We start from the raw sequence: 18,804 nt of genomic DNA, 5'->3' as shown, positions 1-18,804 counted from the left end.
CAGTCACAGACTCCTCTCACAGGCTGCACTCCTCCTTACTACCTGGGTTTCTGAAATTGTATCAGAATAACACGTATTGCTGCTTCAAGGATCTGCACATAGAAATGGCCTTTGATGAAACTACGATGCTTTGTGTTTGGACAGGTTTGGGGGCCTTCATAAAATCACCTCTAAGAACTTGCCTGACTGCCCCAAGGCAGCATGGAAAGAGCTAGCAGGCTCCAAGGACTGTCCCAGCTGGTTTTCACACTCCAAACAGTCCCAGATGCAGTTCTATGTCCTCCTGCAGGGTGCCAGGCCTCAAGGCACTGACTAAGAGGATGTATTAGCTATTGCTACCTCCCACATGCAGAGAGAATCCATGCTGCTAGGCAGGACCCTGTTCTGCTGCTCACATAACCAAATGCTCGCTGGGAATTGAACCGGAGAGATGTTAAGCTCATTTCTGTTGCGACTGCCATGATGAGGTGAGAAGCAGGGATGCGTGCCACGGCTAATGGAGATTTGCAGAGGGAAGGCACAACAGCGACAGCGGGAAGGTTTCTGCAACATCTTTCAGCCAAGGGGGATCCCCCATGGGCTGCCCACAGCTTCTGGATGACTGCACCTCACAGCACCAAAAGCATGGTAGGGTCTTTAAAGATTTGCAACACCAGCCACAGCTCAGGCATTCAGGATCCTTAAAGACCTTCCAACCTAACTGAGTTTGTGTCACGGGACCAAAGTGACGATGCTGGAACCTGAACAGGTACTTCCAGGGGTGGAGCGTGCCGGTATATCAGCCTCCAAGCAGACAAGGCTGTTACAGTCTCTCCTCCCTCACATCCATGTCTTGCTTCCATGCTTCACATCCTGGAGGTGGTGAGGGAGTTTGACTAAAAAGGAATCTTCTGATTTTTTTATTTTAATTTTTTTTTTTTTATATTTTCAGCTTCTGAATTTGTGTGTAGCGAGGAATGAAACAACATCATTTTCTGCTTTGCTTACCACAGAGTAAACAGCAGCCTCCGCTTCCCCCTCCTTGGCAGGAGTGGCTGATGGTCCTTTTGAGGCAAAGCTGCCTACAAGCTAGGTGGGAAAAAGGAAATGAAGCCTGAAGAGAGCAACTCACCACTTCCAGCTGTGTTGCTGGATTTATAGGAATATTGTTTACAACCCACAGCTCATTAGCACCTCTCTGTAGGCCCCAAACTCATGGACTATGCTCAGCATCTGTGACCATGGGACCCCCTTGGAAGAACAGGGTCTCCCAAGCAGGAACAGGACCTGTTGAACAAAGTGAGGCAGGTCTCTGCCGACAGGCCCACTCACCCAGGCAAGGAGGAATTTAAGCCAGGCACATTGGGGAAGGATTGCCATAGTCTGGGGGAGAAGTGACAGCACGGAAGGCAGTGAGGAAGCAGCTGGGGGCCAACACACAGAGAAGGCTTTTGCACTCCCCTTGGGCCCCCAGCTGTCTCGCTTTCACATCTCAAACACCTGTGCACCAGTGTAAACATCATGGTGAAGAAACAGAAGGAATTAGACGTCCACACAGATTCACAGTGTTATAAACCCATTGGGATGACAGAGACATTGCGGGAGAGCTCTCAGGACTAGCAGCGCTGTGCAGGACGGATACAGGCTTTTCAGGAAAGACAGGCTGGAAAGGCAAGGAAATGAGGTGCGCTCTCTGCGGAGGAATACCTGGAGTGCACCCAGCTCTGGGCAGTGAGCTAGCTGGGAGCTTAGGCATAAGGATCAGAGGATATCACAGTGTCATGCCTGTTGGCTGGTGTCTGCTACCAACCATTTGATTAAGAAGAGGCAGTGGACAAGGACTGCTTTAGACAGGTAGAAGAAGCCTCACAGTCCCTGGTGAGGCACTTCAACCACCCTGATATTTGCTGGAAGGGTGAAAGTGCTGGGTACAAACAGTTCAGGAGATGTGGGGGTCCAACAGGTTCAGCACGAGTTAGCAGTATGCCTTTGCAGCAAAGACCAAGCATCCTGGTTTGTATTAGCAAGAGTGTAGACAAGCAATTATATCCCTTTATGTGGTGCTTGTTAGGCAGCATGTGAAGCACTACATCAGTTTTGGGCTCCCCAGTACAAGACAACCATTGACATACTGGAACAAGTCCACTGGAGGGCTCCCAAGATGGTCAGAGGGCTATAGGTTCTCCTTGTACATCAAGTGCTAAGGCAGCTGGGTCTGTTCAGCCTGAAGAAGAGAAGGCTGAGGAGATCTTATTGCTGTCAACAAATAGCTAGTAGGAAGGTGCAGAGAAGACAGAGGCAGGCTTTTCTCAGAGGTGCACAGTGAACAGCAAAAAGCAGCAGACATGAGCTGCAACATGGGGAAAATTCTGCCTCAAAATGAGGAAAAAGACTGCACTTTCGGGATGTCAAAGACAGGAACAGGTTCCCCAGAGAGGTGGTGGAAACTCCATCCCTGGAGATACACAAAACTCACCTGGGTGAGGCCCTCAGCAGCCTGCTGTAACTGGCAGCAGGAAAGAAGAAGGGACCTTGGAAGCTGGTCTGCTGCTCAAGAGGTAGAACTGATGGCTGATCAGCTCATTGTGAAGCAACCAGAGCAAGGCATGTTGGGGAAATGGTTGACTGCACCAGGGTCCCCTTCCCTGGAGAGAAGGAATTTCAGAGTAGGGACACCTCCCTAGCAGCACTATATATACTGGCTAAAGCAAAGCATAGCTGCAAATCAAGCCCTTCCTCTCAAAGCAAAAATCCCCTGACAAAACACAAGCCCTGCTACGTTTTACGTCAGTGATTCACTGCGAGCCATCGGCAGTGTGTCTGCGCACGTAGGAAGAGGTAGGAGGCAACAGAACAAAATAAAATAAATACTGTTGGAGAACGCTGGTGTTGTCAAAGAATTTGATCCCACTGTATCTCAGGGTACCTGAGAGTTTCACTGACTGTAGCTCCATTTTGTGCCTTCTTCCCCTATATGACACACCCATTCTGCACAGGAAATGCCTGGCAGTTCAAAACAACGATCACACAGTGGTCCCGGAAAGTGAGCAAATACCTTTGCCACCCAATATCCCGAGACCATGTAAAGGGCAGCAGAAAGGAACTAGCCCAGTTAGGAAATTAAATGTCCTGCCTCCTCCAAAAGAAGCTTGTGGCTTCAGATTCCATGGCACACCAAAGCAGAGGCAGCTTGCAGCACCATACTGAGATCTAGCACAGCATGGAGTCGGCCAGACTCGGAAGCACTTTCTCCGTCTCCTACTGTCCCACTGGATGATGGGAGTCCCCTGTCTCGCAGCTCAGGACAGACAGACCATCGCTCCAGCCAGCAGAGCTGCAGGCTGGGAGAGCCCTGCAAGCTCTGGTGCAGAAACCCAAACTGCTACTCTTACTACAGGGAACAAAGCAACTCGGAGGGCCACCTCAGTCCTGTAGCACCTCAGCCACCTGTAGATCTGAAACACAGTAAGTGCTGAGACCAACACACACTGGAGAGCACAGAAGGGCTTAGTCTGGGAAAGAACAACAGAGGCTTCTATTTTTGCAAGAGTTGTGTCCTAGCTGCTCTGTCAGGGGACGCAAGGATAGTGACTTTGCAGTGTCCTCAGCACAGCTTCTCTGGTGTGCTGGCAAACGTGGGCAAGCAGAGCCCAGGAGTAGAACCATTGGCTAAATCACATTTTGGGGGCTTTATGTTAACTTCAAGGGGTTAACATTTGCATCAGGAAAAAAAGCCACGCAACAAACCAAGAAGGACTAAGCTCAAGCAGGACTAGCAGATAGAGCTGTAGGCCAATCTGAGGTCCTAGCAGAACAGTGTGATGACAGCCAAAACAGCTGAGGAGAGAGCAGTGAAAGCCATTACGGGGCACCAGCAGCAGAGCTGCAGTTAGGACACGTGTACCCTGCCACTTTCCAAACCTGTCAAGTCATTTTAGTTCACAGAGGATCAAGTAAACTCAGCAAATAATACAAACAGATCTGACCATGCAGACCAAATGCCCAAAAGGAGAAGGATGTGTCCAGATGGTCATATCTGGCTTGCCACTTTTTCAGATGAGGGAGAAAAGGGCATCCAATGCTGAAATCCTGTTAGGAGTATAATGGTTGGTTCCTTCAGCTGCCACCTTGGTCAGGGGGCAAGGAAAGGTTGAGAGGAAGGGGAATAGGGCAGGAAATAATTTCCCCTGTTAATTTAAGACCTGGTTTGTTTTTTGTCTGCTTAGAATCCAAAGCTAGCTAGCATTAAAAGTGACTGGATCTTAGTGGACAGTAATTTTACTCAGATAAAAAGTCAGAGACTTTTAATTTTCAGGGTGTCAAGCCAGCATGTTAAAATGCCAAAACTGTCAGCACCAGCACCAGTTAGCATTGCCTTCTTGGCTCTTGTCATTATTTTACACACACCTTTTTAGGACACTCTTAAAATGAGAAGCTTTGACCTTATTATTTTTTCCCCATGTGTGGGTTGTGTTATATTTTCATAGTTCCCAGACTGCCAGAAGAAGGATTGTTGAGAATAAAACCTCCTGGGACCAGGATCTCCTGGGTGTTGCAGCCTCCTTTTGCCCATCCATCTCTTGTTGACCCTCAACTGGGAAAGCCTTTTCTGTCTGGCCTCTCTGAACCATTAGCACAGGCAAAACCACAGCCTGCAGACCCACAGTAAAGGAAGCACCCCAGTTAAACAGCACTTTCAGGCGTTTTCATCTTTGGCCTCACGACTCGTCCCCCCAGGATGCCAGGCTGCTACTGGACCCTTCTGGATCCAGGGACCACACTGCCAGGCTCTCTAGTAGTGTGGAAAAAGAGAAAATCACCTTATTTTTTCTGGTGAGACCCCATCTGGAGTCCTGTGTCCAGCTCTGGAGTCCTCAGCACAGGAAAGACATGGACCTGTTGGAGTGGGTCCAGAGGAGGGCCACAAAAATGAGAGGGATGGAACATCTCTCCTATGAAGAAAGGCTGAAAGAGTTGGGATTGTTCAGCCTGGAGAAGAGAAGGCTCCAGGGAGACCTTCTTGCAGCCTTCCAGTACTTGCAGGAGGCTTATAAGAAAGACTTTGTAGCAGGGCCTATTGTGATAGGACAAGTGGTAACAGTTTTAAACTAAAAGAGGGTAGATTTAGACTAGGAAAAAAAGGAGGGTATTTTTCACAATGAGGGTGGCGAGACACTGGCACAGGTTGCCCAGTGACGCGGTAGATGCCCCATCCCTGGAAGCATTCAAGGTCAGGCTGGACAGGGCTCTGAGCAACCTGATCTAGTTGAAGATGTCCCCGCTCATTGCAGGAGGTTTGGACTAGATGGCCTTTCAAGGTCCCTTCCAACCCAAAGATTCTATGTTTCTATGATTTTTTCCTCCCTTTCAGCATAAATGTAACATGGGGTATCTATTATCCTGTGCTTAGGATCCCCCTGGATGCAGTGGAGAGCAGAGACCTGCAGAGATGTGAAAGCAAGCACAGTGTAGCACCCCACTGCTCCATCCCCAGAGAGGTAGGATGCCCTACCCATGCCAGGGGCAGATTCTGGAGAGCTGGAAATAAGCTCTGAGAAGAATGGCTTGAAACTCACATATTTGTTTCTTCTACATTTCACATCTACAAGACAAGCCTGATCAGCTCAGCATCTCATCTTAACATGCCACTGACGGTAAATAGCAACCCCCAAACTAACGAGTAGCCTTTCTTCTTGAGAGGCTCATACTGCAAGAGCAGCTGGCCTGCAAGGCAGGAGTGAGACAAGGGCAGAGATGCTGTAGGGCACTGTGGGTTGGGAGAGCTGGGGGAACTGCAGGGCAGGAAGGGTGCAAGCACAGAGCTGGTGCGGGAATTTAAGTCCCAGGCAAGGCACAGTGACAGAGCTAGGTAGGACAGGCTTGCACAGAACCTGCCTGCACCAAGCCCATTCTAGTTAATTGCCATCAATCCTTCACTTTCATGACAACTGCAACTCACATTAATTTAAATAATAAGAAAGACTAAGACATGAAAAATAGAGCACACTCCCCCAGCGCAATCACTGTTGCTCTCGAGATGAAAGCAAGTGATTTGTTTCCACAAAACATTACTGTGTCTCAAAAACACCCGCTATCGCAGTTATTACAAGCCAGAGGCCGCATAGGGGAGGCGGCAAGGAAACCACAAATAAGAGAACACGCAAACATCTGCTGTTGTTATCCTTGCCTTTCATGACCAAAGCCTTTCAGAGCTCAAAACTCCTCCTGACATATTACCTGGGATCATGTAGGCAGGCTGGATCAGCTTTATCATTCAAGGCTATGGAAATAGGCAAGGAGTGGTGCTATATCCCTAATCTCCTAGTAAATAAGTCAGCCCAATGGTTAAGAGATGTGAGTTCACATCCAGGAGGCCAGCTCCTGAGTAACTTTCTAGGAGTGCAATGGGGGATGGAACAAGAAAGCATTAAGGCCACGCTTGCTGAAGGGTATAACCAGCAATGCTTCTAGAGGTCTTTTCCTAACTTAGTTCATACTGGAACTAGCCATGCCAAAGCTCACAAACAGTTCAAATAATAGAATAACGGAATTACAGAATAGTTTGGGTTGGAAGGGACCTTGAAAGGCCATCTAGTCCAAACCCCCTGCAATGAGCAGGGACATCTTCAACTAGATCAGGCTGCACAGAGCCCCGTCCAACCTGACCTCAAAAGTTTCCAGGGATGGGGTATCTACTACCTCACTGGGCAACCTTTGACAGTTACCTGTCTTTTGATTAGAGCATCTAGACACAGCACAGGCACAAAATGGCAGGAACGGAAACCACTGCCTAGCATAAATGGTACTTATATGCAAGGGCTACTTATAGGCATGGGGCAGCAGTTTCTGGCTCCTGCACTGGTTGCACTCTGCAGACCTCAGCGCAGGAGGAGGGTGGATTTGTAAGGCAAGGGCAGGAAGCCTGGGACTAGGAACTTGAATCAGGCACAACCAGATGAAAAATTATGAAGAGAGGGATATGGAGATGTAGTTGGAAGATGGCTCTGAGCCCTGCAAACACACTCACACAAAGTTCACAGTCATGATCTGACTGCTCCCCTCGGGCAAATAGAGCTTTGCTTAAGATCCTTAGATACAGTCTTATACTATGGGGCAGCTACTCCCCAAGCTGAAATTACAAGATTGCTTAACAGTAAGGTGTTTGGTCTACAAGTCACAAAAAAAATTAAAAAAAAATAGAGCTCTTATTCCCACTCTGTAGACCTAAGATACAGCAAAATCTATTTAATTCCCCCAAGACACAGAAGCAAATAAATAGTACTGAAAATAAGAAAACCCATAAGCTCTACTTACAAGCTCTAACTGCTTGTTCCAAGACAGGAACTTTGGACCCAAATGGAGAAAGCCACCACAAACCCTTCCATATATCCTCATTAGTTGGGTTGGAAGGGACCTCTGAAGATCATCTGGTCCAACCCCCATGCCAAGGCAGGGTTACTTGCTTCCTCCAGCCTATTTATTTTCCTCTCTATTGGCAAATAACACCCCCATCCGTTGGAGAAAATTAAGACTCCCACTCACTAATCCACAGGAGCCCCTGGCTTTCAGGGCAAAAAGAAAACATCAGGACTTCTCTCCAAAGTCAAGGGAACTTTGCGGCCAGTAAAGCCCTCCGCAGGTGCCTACCAATTAGCCTCGAGAGTTCTCATTTCCTTGTCCCCAGCTCCCAATTAACAGCACTTTGCAACAAAGACGCTAATAAGCCCCAAGGCAGTGGTAGGGGGGACCCTGACCATCATATGGCCCTTGAATGCTTTAGAGCTGCCACCTTGCTCACCACAATTAGGGGTCCTTTCCTGTGGCAATTAATTGACAGCAAATTGGTCTCATTAGTCATTGTTTAGTTAAAGTGGTTAGTGGGGAGAGAGGGCCTGAAGAAGGGGCTGAGCTGCTAAATGGTTTAATTTTCCTCTCTTGTGTGCAGCAGGCTAATCACAGCTCTTTACAGCCCTAACAAGAAACAGCTTGTTGCTGCTTAGGTCTTGCAAAGGGAGCAAGCTGAGGGCTGGAAAGTAAAATCCAGATACCCTTTGGGATGCGTCATGCTAACGTTTCTGAAGCACTCTGCAGACAAAATGTGACATGAGACCCAAGATGTGTTTTTTACGGTCTGATTCATGCCGCAGCCTCAGCCAGAAGGAGACGAAGCTGTCACCAGGGCAGGAGGGCAAATAGTGAAGCTGTTGAACTTCATTAAAGAGTGGACTCTGAAACATCCTTCTGACCTTCTGCTCTGCTTGGCTTGTTCCACCCTGCCAGTGCTTCTCTTGTCACTAAAGCTTCTAGTGAAGTAGAGGCAAATGTTGAAGGCCTGGTTTTGTTTTTTAATCCCCTGGGAGCTAAAAAACTCTCAAAATACACCACAGTGTTTTCACAAGGTGTAAAAGTTGCTTCTTTCTATTATCCGAAAAGAGCTGCCTTGCCACGCCCATCCTTGATGGCTTTTATAGAAGGGTCTATCCCAGCCACAGCATGGAAACCACTTATGAGATCTGCAGGTCCCAACCTACGTGTGCCCTCACACCACTCTGCCCCGCGGATCACCATCCCAGGATTGCTGCTGACGCCAAGAGAGGCCGGGCCGAAGGAGGCACGGGAGCTGCTAGCTTGCGCCTTGCGTCTCAACGAGCTTCCCCCGCCGTGTGGCTGAGCCTCACCCACCGAGACGCCATGCAGGAAATTATTTAAATCCAGATGGGGACTGCGCGTATTGCACTGACTGGGAGCAGAGAAGCAGACAGGATGCTGTAAATCAAAGCCATGTGGAAAGCCCTCCCAGCCTGCCGAGCTGGGTAGCGTGTCAGAGCTCACCGCATTTGAAAGTAAGAGCTGACAAGCCAAACCATTTTGTCCAAAGGCAGGCTCTGCCTCATCCAATATACAGTTAAGTGTCTGGACTATTCTTCTGCATAAAATTGCATGGCAAACGCTTCCAGTACATTGTTTCTTAGCAGACAGCAGCATGGACTGTAAACCTGTTAGACTGTCCTATCCATGAGCTGTTGGAAAAGTCAGCATAGAACTATTGCTTATACTCATTGCTGCTGATTTTAATTTTTTTTTAAACTTGTCTCCATGAAATTGTCAGGAGAGAAATTATTTCACTTCCTAACTGAGAGAGAAACAGTGGGAAAAAAATTAGCTTAAGTCTCAAGCCAACCTTGTTTTCCACTGCATGGATGTGACGTTGTGGGACAGGGATAAAAGCAGTGTCACTCCTGCTCCTAACCCAGAGCCTCAGCTTTAAACCCAGACCCCACCCTTTTACCTGAAAGCAGTCCCAGCTGCAAGCCTGAGCCCCAGCCATGGCCCGATGTCGACAGCATTTCACCCACACCTGGCTTTTTGGTGTCCCTGCACCAAGCACAAGGTCAAGAACCTGTGTTTGTGGATCCTGATGCAGCCCAGGAGGGCAGGTTCTCAGTTGCATGCTTAGCATGTAAATGAAAGCACAAAGCACAAGCCATATGCGTGCCTGATATCCCCTTATCACCAGATTTGGACGTCTGGATATGAAGTATTGGTTCCTTGCTACAAAACTTCTTTTTCTTTTCTATCAACGTATCAAATTTATGCTGGGACTGCAGTGATCCACTTATCTGTGGTTCATCTCTCTAAAGGAGACCTCTATGCATTTGCCACTCATGTTGCTCCCGTTCTTTCTGCTTGTAAAACTGACTGCAAGCACTTTATGGTTAACTCTCCTAGAGAGGCCTGCTGTGAAAACACAGCCTTCTTCACAGGACATGTGTAAACAACAACAGAAATGCTTGCCATGCTAATTCCCAGGGATTAACCCTTGGACTGCTGCCTAATCCCAAGCACGTTAAGGACTACAGATGTACACAGCTTTTGGTCTTTGTTTCAAGTGTGTTTATATATTCCCTTAGACCATTTTTTAAATCTGGCAAGTATTTACTTATAGGACTGAAACAATAAAAAATCTTCCCTTCTGCAGATAGAATCAGCCATCCTGGAAGAGAAATTCTGTGAGAAAAGTTGTCCTTAGTGTCCAGGTCCTCCAAAGATATCTCTGAGAATTTTATTAAGAAAAACTTTTTCACAGGAACATTAAGCATGTTGGATATACATGGTATGCAGCAGAGTCCTAATATGCAGCCTTTCTAGGGATTGATTCAGAGCCCAGGGAGCTCCTCCTTTGATGTTAATGGCCTTTGGACAAATTCTTATGCAGCAAGAATGGGTGATGGCTTCAAGGAAGTGTTGCAGCCAGAACAGGAACACTTTATTAACCAGCTGAGAGAAAAAGCAAGATTATGTTTTCTTAACTGAGTCCCACCAACCCTTGGCTCCTGCCTGTTAACTCTTTCTTTGGGAAGTAGACTAGGGAGCACAGGCTGGGTATGAGAAGAAAGCACAGAGAAAAGCCTATGTCATTCCAGGGCAAAAGGTTCAGGTTCAGAGAGGGTTTCTATGCATTAGGAGATGACTGGGATTTTCCTGATTTAGACAAGCAGGGGAGGAAGTTTATTTCAGCTAACACCCCACTCTGGATGAAGATGAGGTTGTCCATCATAGCTTTACATGCAGGAAAAACAGAGCCAAAGTTTGTTCTTGTTTGTTTTCAGATCTTATGCTATTGCTTATGTTCAGCTCATTAGGAACAGACGGTACAACCAACAGAACTGCCTTCATGAACCACCTGATGGAAATCCACACACAGGCTGAAAAGCAAAGACAGCTCTCTCCAAACCCTGTTCTCAGATTTCTTTGGCTGCCCATGGTTTACCCCACAGCCTCTGTGATAAGCCACAGGGCGGCAAATACGGTGCTCTAAGTGTCTTGTGCATACCACATACCCAAGGGTCTGGCTCAGGTTCAACTGAGACAGACAGCTTCTCAGTGACAAGCCTCTCACTCAAATCAAATGCATGTGGTACATGTAAAGCGTCTTTTCTTTACAGGCTTTCCTTCCTTATACACTGAAACAAGCAAAATGGAGTGGGACAGCTTGCTGTAACCACCTTTCAAGATTGCTTTCAGGCTGCTAGGGGAGCAGAAAGCTAGCGTAGCATTCTGGAAATGCTGGTTTTGCTTCCAGTCAAAACTATAAAGAACAAAGACAATAATCCCATACTCAGACCTTTACATGCTTTGGATAAAATTCACTCTTGTGTTAAGTGCACAGATTTGGAGAAGAGTGTAAAGTACTGTACACCGTCCTTGATCTACAACTCTCCAACTCATGGCCTAGGATAGCAGTCTAGTAAGAAAACACTGCTGTTCCCCCAGCAAGAGGATTCACCTTGTCCAATTCAGCAAGTGACAGACAATCTATAACACAAGCTACTATAGCTGCTTCACCAAGTAGTCAGATCAGCAATCAGAAGACTGTCTTTGCAGAGAGCAGCTGCATCTTCTGATGCTGAAAGCCCCACCACAAACATTTCAAGCAAAAATGAACCTCAAACAAATCCCCATCTCAAAAAAATTGCAAATTTTGAGCTTCAAAAAGACTGAAAGTGCAACTCCACATTTTTTCAGCTTGGGCTGCTCAGCACATTCCTGCATTGTCACTACTGCTGGATCCACAGATGGTGGCCTTCCCCAGCACACACAGTTTTGAAATGCCAGCTGTGAGACCTTCAACTGTTAGCTATTGTTGAGCTTGCTGATAGCTGCAGCAGTGTATTTTCTAAAGGCCAGGGTGTTATCATCAGCCATCAGAGAAGGGAAAGCCAAAGAGTTCAAGGCAAAGAATTCCTTGTGTCAGAAATACTCATCTACACAAGTCTGATTCAGCAGAAAAGAGGAAAAATCAAATACAGTGCTCCTGAAGTAAAGGTGTCTTCAAACAAAGTAAACAGCTGGCTAGACCTGAGATGTGATTGTGGTGATCTTTCCACAAACGAACTGAGAGCCAAGGCTTCTTGGGGAGAAGAGTTTCTAGAGTTGCTGTTGTCCGAGGTTCCCTGCCAAAAGAGAGTGCTCTGCTTTGGTTCAGCCACATGCAGCAGCACCTTGATGTCTTGGAAGTTTCCCATCATTTCCTTTTCCAAGCTTTGCTGTGTGGTAAAGATCTGCTGTATATGTGCAGACAACAGAAGGGAGGGGAGGGATGGATTCCAAGAGCTTTGCTCTGTAAACACATTACCAGTGCCATTTCAATTAAAGGAGAATCTCTCCCAGACTGCCAGCCATGAGGCTTATTCCTTGTAGCCTGCAGCTTTATCAAGACACATAAAAACACTGGCTGTCCCTCCTCTCGCAGTGGGGTTCAAGTCTTCCTTCTTTAAAATTGACAGAAATTTTTTGCTGCGCTCTGAGTGTTAGCAAACTGAGGTAATTAGCACATTATATGCTAGTATTGCAGAGAAATGCAGGGGACAAGAGCCTTGGCTACTCAATTTCCACTGGAGTTGAAGTGGAATTACCCACCCAAATAGTTCTGAGAGACCAGGAGGAGGCTGGCTGTCACATGCCCAGGGTTAGCTATAAATGCAGGTGCCTACAAGAAAGAAGCAGCAAAATTTTTAAAGAAGTTTTGCAATAGCAAGTATCAAACTGAGAAGAAATAGGTAGACATTGGCCTTTCAGGAGGATGAGGTTACATCCAGAAAAGGTCACCAGCACCTTTACGTTGAGTGGGACAACAGCTTTACAGACAACTTTCATCTAAGGATCTGCAAGCAAATACTCCCCACACCAGAAATCCAATACTACTGGCTGGAGAACAGGAATGAGGTGATCTCCCCTGCTGATCAACAAAGAACACTAATAAAAAACTGCAAATACTTCCACCACAGCAGGGGATCAAAAACTAAGTCCAATGGAAAACATAAGCCATGTGTCTCTGCTGTAACAGCATATCCACGTCTGAGCACCTGTAATATCACAGTTAGCAGGGTAAGCAACACTACCAAAAAATGAAGGGAGGAATGACTTTGTGAAGGACCCAGTAGGTCTGGTACTCCAGGTACAGTTGAATGTTGTGCTACACACTTGTGCTATAACCTTGAGTAAGTCACTTCACCTTTCTAAGGCTCAGCTCCCCTTCCCACTCTTAGGGAACTACTGTGTGCGAGTTGTATGGCATCCCTAGTGACTGGTACCCAACTGGTGTCACGAGAGGTACGATGCCTTTGCCATCTACAGCTCCAGCCGGTGAGTAGGAGGAGCAGGGAAGGAATATCTGCAAAGCCTCAGGTTGTTAAAGGGAGTTCCTTATGAGGAATTATCATGCTGCAGAATTCCTTGGCATAGCAAACCCAAGGCAGGCCTTTCCACAGGCGGACAGAGGAGGTCTGAATCTTCACTGCTGGCAGAAAGTAAAGATAAAATACTCTTTTACCTGAAAGGGAATGCAAAGGAGGAGAGAATCAGCCCTGAGGTTTATAAACCCAAGTGAAAAAGCAGGACCCACTAAACATTGTGCAAAATGCAAAAGGAATAGAAATGTAATCAATATAGTTGGGGATACTGATGGATGATAGGGATACACTCATACACTTTCCATTCTGATGGTCATGATATACTGGAGTCTACAAAACTTATTTCCTTGAAGTACAAAGAGTGATAAAAATAAAGAAACTTTGCATCAGAACGCAATGATGAAAACTCTGCCAAAGCCTGAGGAAAAGCAGAGATATAACCAAGATGGCATCACACGATGGATCAACCTGCCACTGGATCGGGCGCAGACACACATGACAAATAGGCACGAGGGATGCAGCGCAAATACACTGTGACACTATATCCTGGGTATACGCTTGATGTATGGAGGATTAAATGCCACACACACACTGTCCTGGGTAGATTGTATCTAGTGCTGACAGATACCTGAGGGATCTGTCTGTTTCTTTATATACTTTGGCAATTGCCATGCCAACAAAGGATTATGGGATTGGGGGGGCGAGAAGGAGAGATCATTTGCTACTCTTGTTTAACAGAGACTTTATCCTCTGGGGGGATTTTGTCAACATGTTGGATTTCTTCTTAAATGATATTTCTACCTGCCTCTACACATTTGGGGTTGATGGGCTTTTCTCCTTTCCTCTGTCCCTGTGACACAACAGCTCGCTCTTCTGGAGTCCCAACCCAACCTTAAAGCAAACGTGGCTTCTGTAAGTCAGTTTGAAGACCGTGGCCCCCAACCCCTGCCCCTACGCGTCCTGCAAAGGCGAGAAAATAGCCAACGTGCTGTAAAGACCAATTCCTTTCCCTCGCTGGTGAGCCCTCTGATTGATGGCTCCATTTGTCAAGAGAGACAGACTGTCTTGAGCGTGAGATAGCTAACTATCACTTGGGGAGACTATTAGAGGGAGAAGGGGGGAGAGAGGGAGAGACAGACAGACAGAGACAGACAGACGGACAGAAAGAAAGGAGAGCTGAGGTAGGGGAAAGAGGAGAGAGGCGACAGAAGAGCACAGATGAAAGACAGTAGCACTCGACGAATTAAGTTGTCAGCTTTAGCATCACCTGTGTACCTTGTCATGCCAATAAATTCATTGAAGCTGAAGCTGCACCGTGAGTCAAGAGTGAGAGTGTGCTGATGGAAGGAAGAAATAACAGCCCATTTAAAGACTCAGAGCAATTTATTAGTTACTTTGGGAGGGGAGTAGTGACAACGGGGAAGGAGAGGTGCTTCCCCATCACGCTGGGCAGGAAAGCTCGTTTTGGATTCAAGCTGTCCACCCAGTCGCGTTGCAGCATGTAAAGAGATGGACCGAGACTGAGACCTGGCTGAAGAAGGAGAAACGCAGGGGAGAGGCTCACCAGGGCCCGAGGGGAACAGACACATGCCTTTGTGTAGTGCTGTGTGCCTCGGGCCATCCCTTGAGGTGTTGAGGGAAGATGTTGAGAGCCAGTAGGCAAATAATCTGGTGCGAGAGGAGGCAAAGGGCACCGCGCACAGTCAGCATCGCAGGGCTGAGGGAACGTGAAGGAAAGCAGAGATGGAAACCGCAGCTCTAGCACAGAGGGGTGCTGTGATAGAAAGCCGGGAGAGAGATGAAGCCCTCTGCTGACTTCGAAGTTGGAAGCACGGCAACTGAGGTGCAAACAGCTTTGGCTGGCTGTACCAGGGAAGCACTGCGCTAAGGTGCTTTCCTGCAGACCTAAGGAGCTATTATCACTAACTTGGTAAAGGATCCTGCACATTTCTCACAAGAGGAGCTCACAGGCTCCTGCCATCCCCCAAAACTCCAAGGAAGTCTGTTGGATGTGACTGAGGAATGGGAAAACTAACGGTACAATGCCCTCACCTGCTGCCCAGGCAGCAGAATGCAAAGGCTGGAGCCACCCAGACAAGGGGTAAGTATACGCTTTCTCTCCCCCTACTATTAAAACATCCAGAACTGAACAGCATCTGCCCCAGCTGTTTGGGAAATGAATCTGCCTTTTCACTTCCTTCCCTTCTTTCCCCCAACTCACCATTCCCCACACAGGAAAGCAACCCCTGTGCTCATGGAAGATGGTCAGGTCTTGCCAAAAACTCTCTCCTATCAGCCATAGAGCCTAGGAGTTGCAGAAGTTGATTTCCAAAGCAACCCGAGACCCTCCGTGAGATCATCTGTAGCCATCCAAAGATGTTTACATTTATGTGACGAGATGTGTCCACTGACCCTTCCTTGCAATGAGCTGATCTCAACCAACCGCCAGGCATTGGCAGCAAGAAAAAGGAGGACACCACCTGCTCCGAGATTCATTCTTCCCCTGGCCTCTGCTGCTGCGTGCTCCACTGATGCCCCAGGCTTGGAAACAGGGAAGGGATGGAAGGAGGAAAGAAAAAAAACAGATTCTTCCCTCAGGCAGAAGTATCAGAGGTGCTTCCTTTGAACAGGGAGAAATTCTGACTCCGCCACACAAGTGGAGAAGCTACTTTATTCAGCTTGAGTGAAACACTGAAGACTTAAAACTGTCCAGGGTGTTTGGAGAGTTTGGGTAGAAGTATGTGTGCACATGCATAGCATTTGACAACTCCATGCAGAGAAATAATACGTACGGCATAAAACTATCATATGTGGCTATCTCTGTGTGCGTGTATATACATATAAAATATATACATACTTAGAATGTGTATATATGTAGAGATGCATACATACTCATATGCAAATATACACATACTGCCATTTGCTCCTGAAACTCCCTGGCCTCTTCGAGAGCTCTCATTTGGCTGGTGGTTTGCAAGCTGCCAAACAGCCATGACAAAGCTGTGCTGAGTGGGGTCCCCTGAGCTGTGCAGTGTAGCTCTGTTGGTTGCCTTCAATTCGGTATCAAATGAGACCAGGGATCTCACTGAGCCGAGCTCCATTCTGATCTGACTGGCCCCCAAATCAGATCAGCTGTAGTGCCCTCGGGTTATGGCACTGTATTAAAAGTTGAGGGCAGCTTTAATCAGCTTCACTGTTTGTGCAGTGGAAGCTGTGCTTGGCCTACTGGGAAATTACTGGTATGTCCCTCATGCGAGTAAAGTGGACATTTCTTTTCCAGGGGTTGTGATCTTTGGGTTCATGTAACTTAGTTTAAATGACCTAAACTGGTAGCTTCCAACCTTTTTCATTCTGAGGGACCTTGCAATTTCCCAGGGAAGGTATAGCGAATGTAACTCTCCTGACAATAGGTTTGGTTTTCCTCAAGCCCACAGACTTCCTGGGAGTCACAGACTGAAGGGGGAAGACGACTTGGTTAATGAACTAGGAGTGAGAAAGTAGCCTGGTGCTCAACTGAGCCTGCAAGCCGCCTGCAGCATAGCTCTGAGAGGCCTGGACACCCATCTGCATCCACCACACTCCCCCCAGGGAAATAGCACATCTTCCCCATGGCATCACTGCAAACTGCATCCCGGGGTGCATCAGACACAGCACAACCAGCTGGTCAAAAGAGGTGATTATCCTGCTGTATTCAGTATTAGTGAGGCCTGACCTTGAATACTGTGTGCAGTTCTGCGCTCCCCAATTTAAGAAGGTGTGAAGATCCTTGAATGCCTCCAGGCAACAAAGCTGGTGAAAGGGCTGGAAGGCATGTCCTGTGAGAAGAGGCTAAGGGGTTTGGGCTTGTCTAGTTTGGAGAAAAGGAGGCTGAGGGGCAACCTCATTGCTCTCTCCAGATTCCTGAGGAGGGGATGTGGAGAGGGAGATGCTTCTCCCTGGTATCCGGTGATGGGATGCACGGGAATGGTTCCAAAGCTGTGCCAGGGGAGGTTTAGACTGGACATTAGGAAGCATTTCTTTACTGAGAGGGTGGTCAAACAGGCTTCCTACAGAGGTGGTCAATGCCCCATGCCTGTCAGTGTTTAAGAGGCCTTTGCACAATGCCCTTAATAGCATGCTTTAACTCAGTCAGCCCTGAATTGGTCAGGCAGTTGGACTAGATGATCATTGTAGGTCCCTTCCAACAGAAATAGTCTATTCTATTCTATTCTATTCTATTCTATTCTATTCTATTCTATTCTATTCAGACACTTGACATTTCAGTTTCTTTTTCTCTGTCCTGATGGTACCTGTCAGGCCATCTGTTCTGCTCTTTAGGTTTCCCCACAAAGGCGAGTAGGTTTTTTTTGTTTGTTTTTGTTTGGGTTTTTTTGAAGTGGAGAGGGGTTGGGATGCTAGGATGCCGTTGGCAGCCAGAGAGAATGGGGAACTAGAAGGGCGGGTTGAGGTGCAAGGCTGCCTACAGAAGAAAGTTGGTACTGAAATGAGCTACGAGAAGCCATAAAAACTGATGGCAAGCTGCCTGGTGGTCTGTCACACCCCGAGATCCTAAGCTGCACAGTGCAGTACTATCTTAGCTGAGTGACACAGTGAGCTTTGAGCAGGTCTATTTACCTACAGAAAAGGCTGGGAAGTGAGGAATTCCCAGAAATCAGTACTTGCCAAAATATACCAGAGTTGTACATACAGATTCAACACAGAAATGTCAGGAATAAAGGAATATTTGATGAAGAAACAGGTAGTGACAGCTGCAGAAGATACTGGGGGTTGGCAGAAGGGAAAAAGGCATGGGGAAGGCAGAACACCATACGTGACTGAGAGGTACTTGTGTAACTCACCTTGAAAGGATCTTCTTGAAGAACACAGTAATAGGGACACAGGTGAGGAGGGCCACAGAAGAGGCAGAAGCCTGCAAAAGCATGCCCACATACACTGCCTCACCCCCACCAACCTTTGGAGCTTTGATGTCCCTGCAGCAGTCTGATGGATTTTCACTTACTATGGGTGAGAAAGGAAAAAGTCTCACAGTTCTTAGTTGTCTTCTCTCAGGGGTATTAAGTTGATTATCGGCCCTTTAGCAACACGGTTAGAAACACAGAGCAGCAGGCATGGGGGTCTTTTGCCACATACAGCGGCTTGTGGTACACTTAAGCACCCCTGCCTCTTTGAAAGGCTACTGGGCACGTCCCGCCTCACAACAAGAAGCCACTTCTAACCACACGCGTGCCCTCAGGGGCATCGTTGCTCCTGAAGGCACCCCACTGACCCTTTGCAGTGCCTAGCGCTAGCTCCCTCCCACAAAAGCAAGCCATTTGGACACACATGTAAATCCCCGAATGCCAGGACGCCAGAGTGGGTATACCAGCACCTACACCGTTAATAGTGTCCTGGCGCCCGGGCGTTGGCCCTGATGGAGTGCTCATGGCTACAAGAGGGCTGTGTCACTTGCTAGCTAAGCAGGGTTTTGGGCAGTGCCAAGTTGGGAAGCAGGAAAATTTCACTCCAGACAGCCTCTCTGTCCAGCTGAGGAGGTACATGTATATAGAAGGAAGGTACACCCATTATTGATTTCCACTCAAGCCCACTGGGCTGAGGAAGCACTCACCTGAGGACCACGCCCAGAGAGTCTCTT

The 18,804-nt window shown here is 47.5% G+C and overlaps 1 protein-coding gene across 2 annotated transcripts in view; it reads right to left on the bottom strand.

Moving 5' to 3' along the window:
- The window catches only part of LSAMP (limbic system associated membrane protein), a gene marked incomplete at its 3' end in the record, with an annotated part of 316,434 nt that overhangs the window by 114,288 nt on the left and 183,342 nt on the right, over positions 1–18,804 (bottom strand). The window lies entirely within an intron of this gene.

Source organism: Phaethon aethereus, assembly GCF_964289735.1.
Source record: "Phaethon aethereus genome assembly, chromosome: 1".
NCBI lineage: Eukaryota > Metazoa > Chordata > Aves > Phaethontiformes > Phaethontidae > Phaethon > Phaethon aethereus.
The sequence above is the reverse complement of the archived record's forward strand: the minus strand, read 5'-3'. Positions and strand labels throughout refer to the sequence as shown.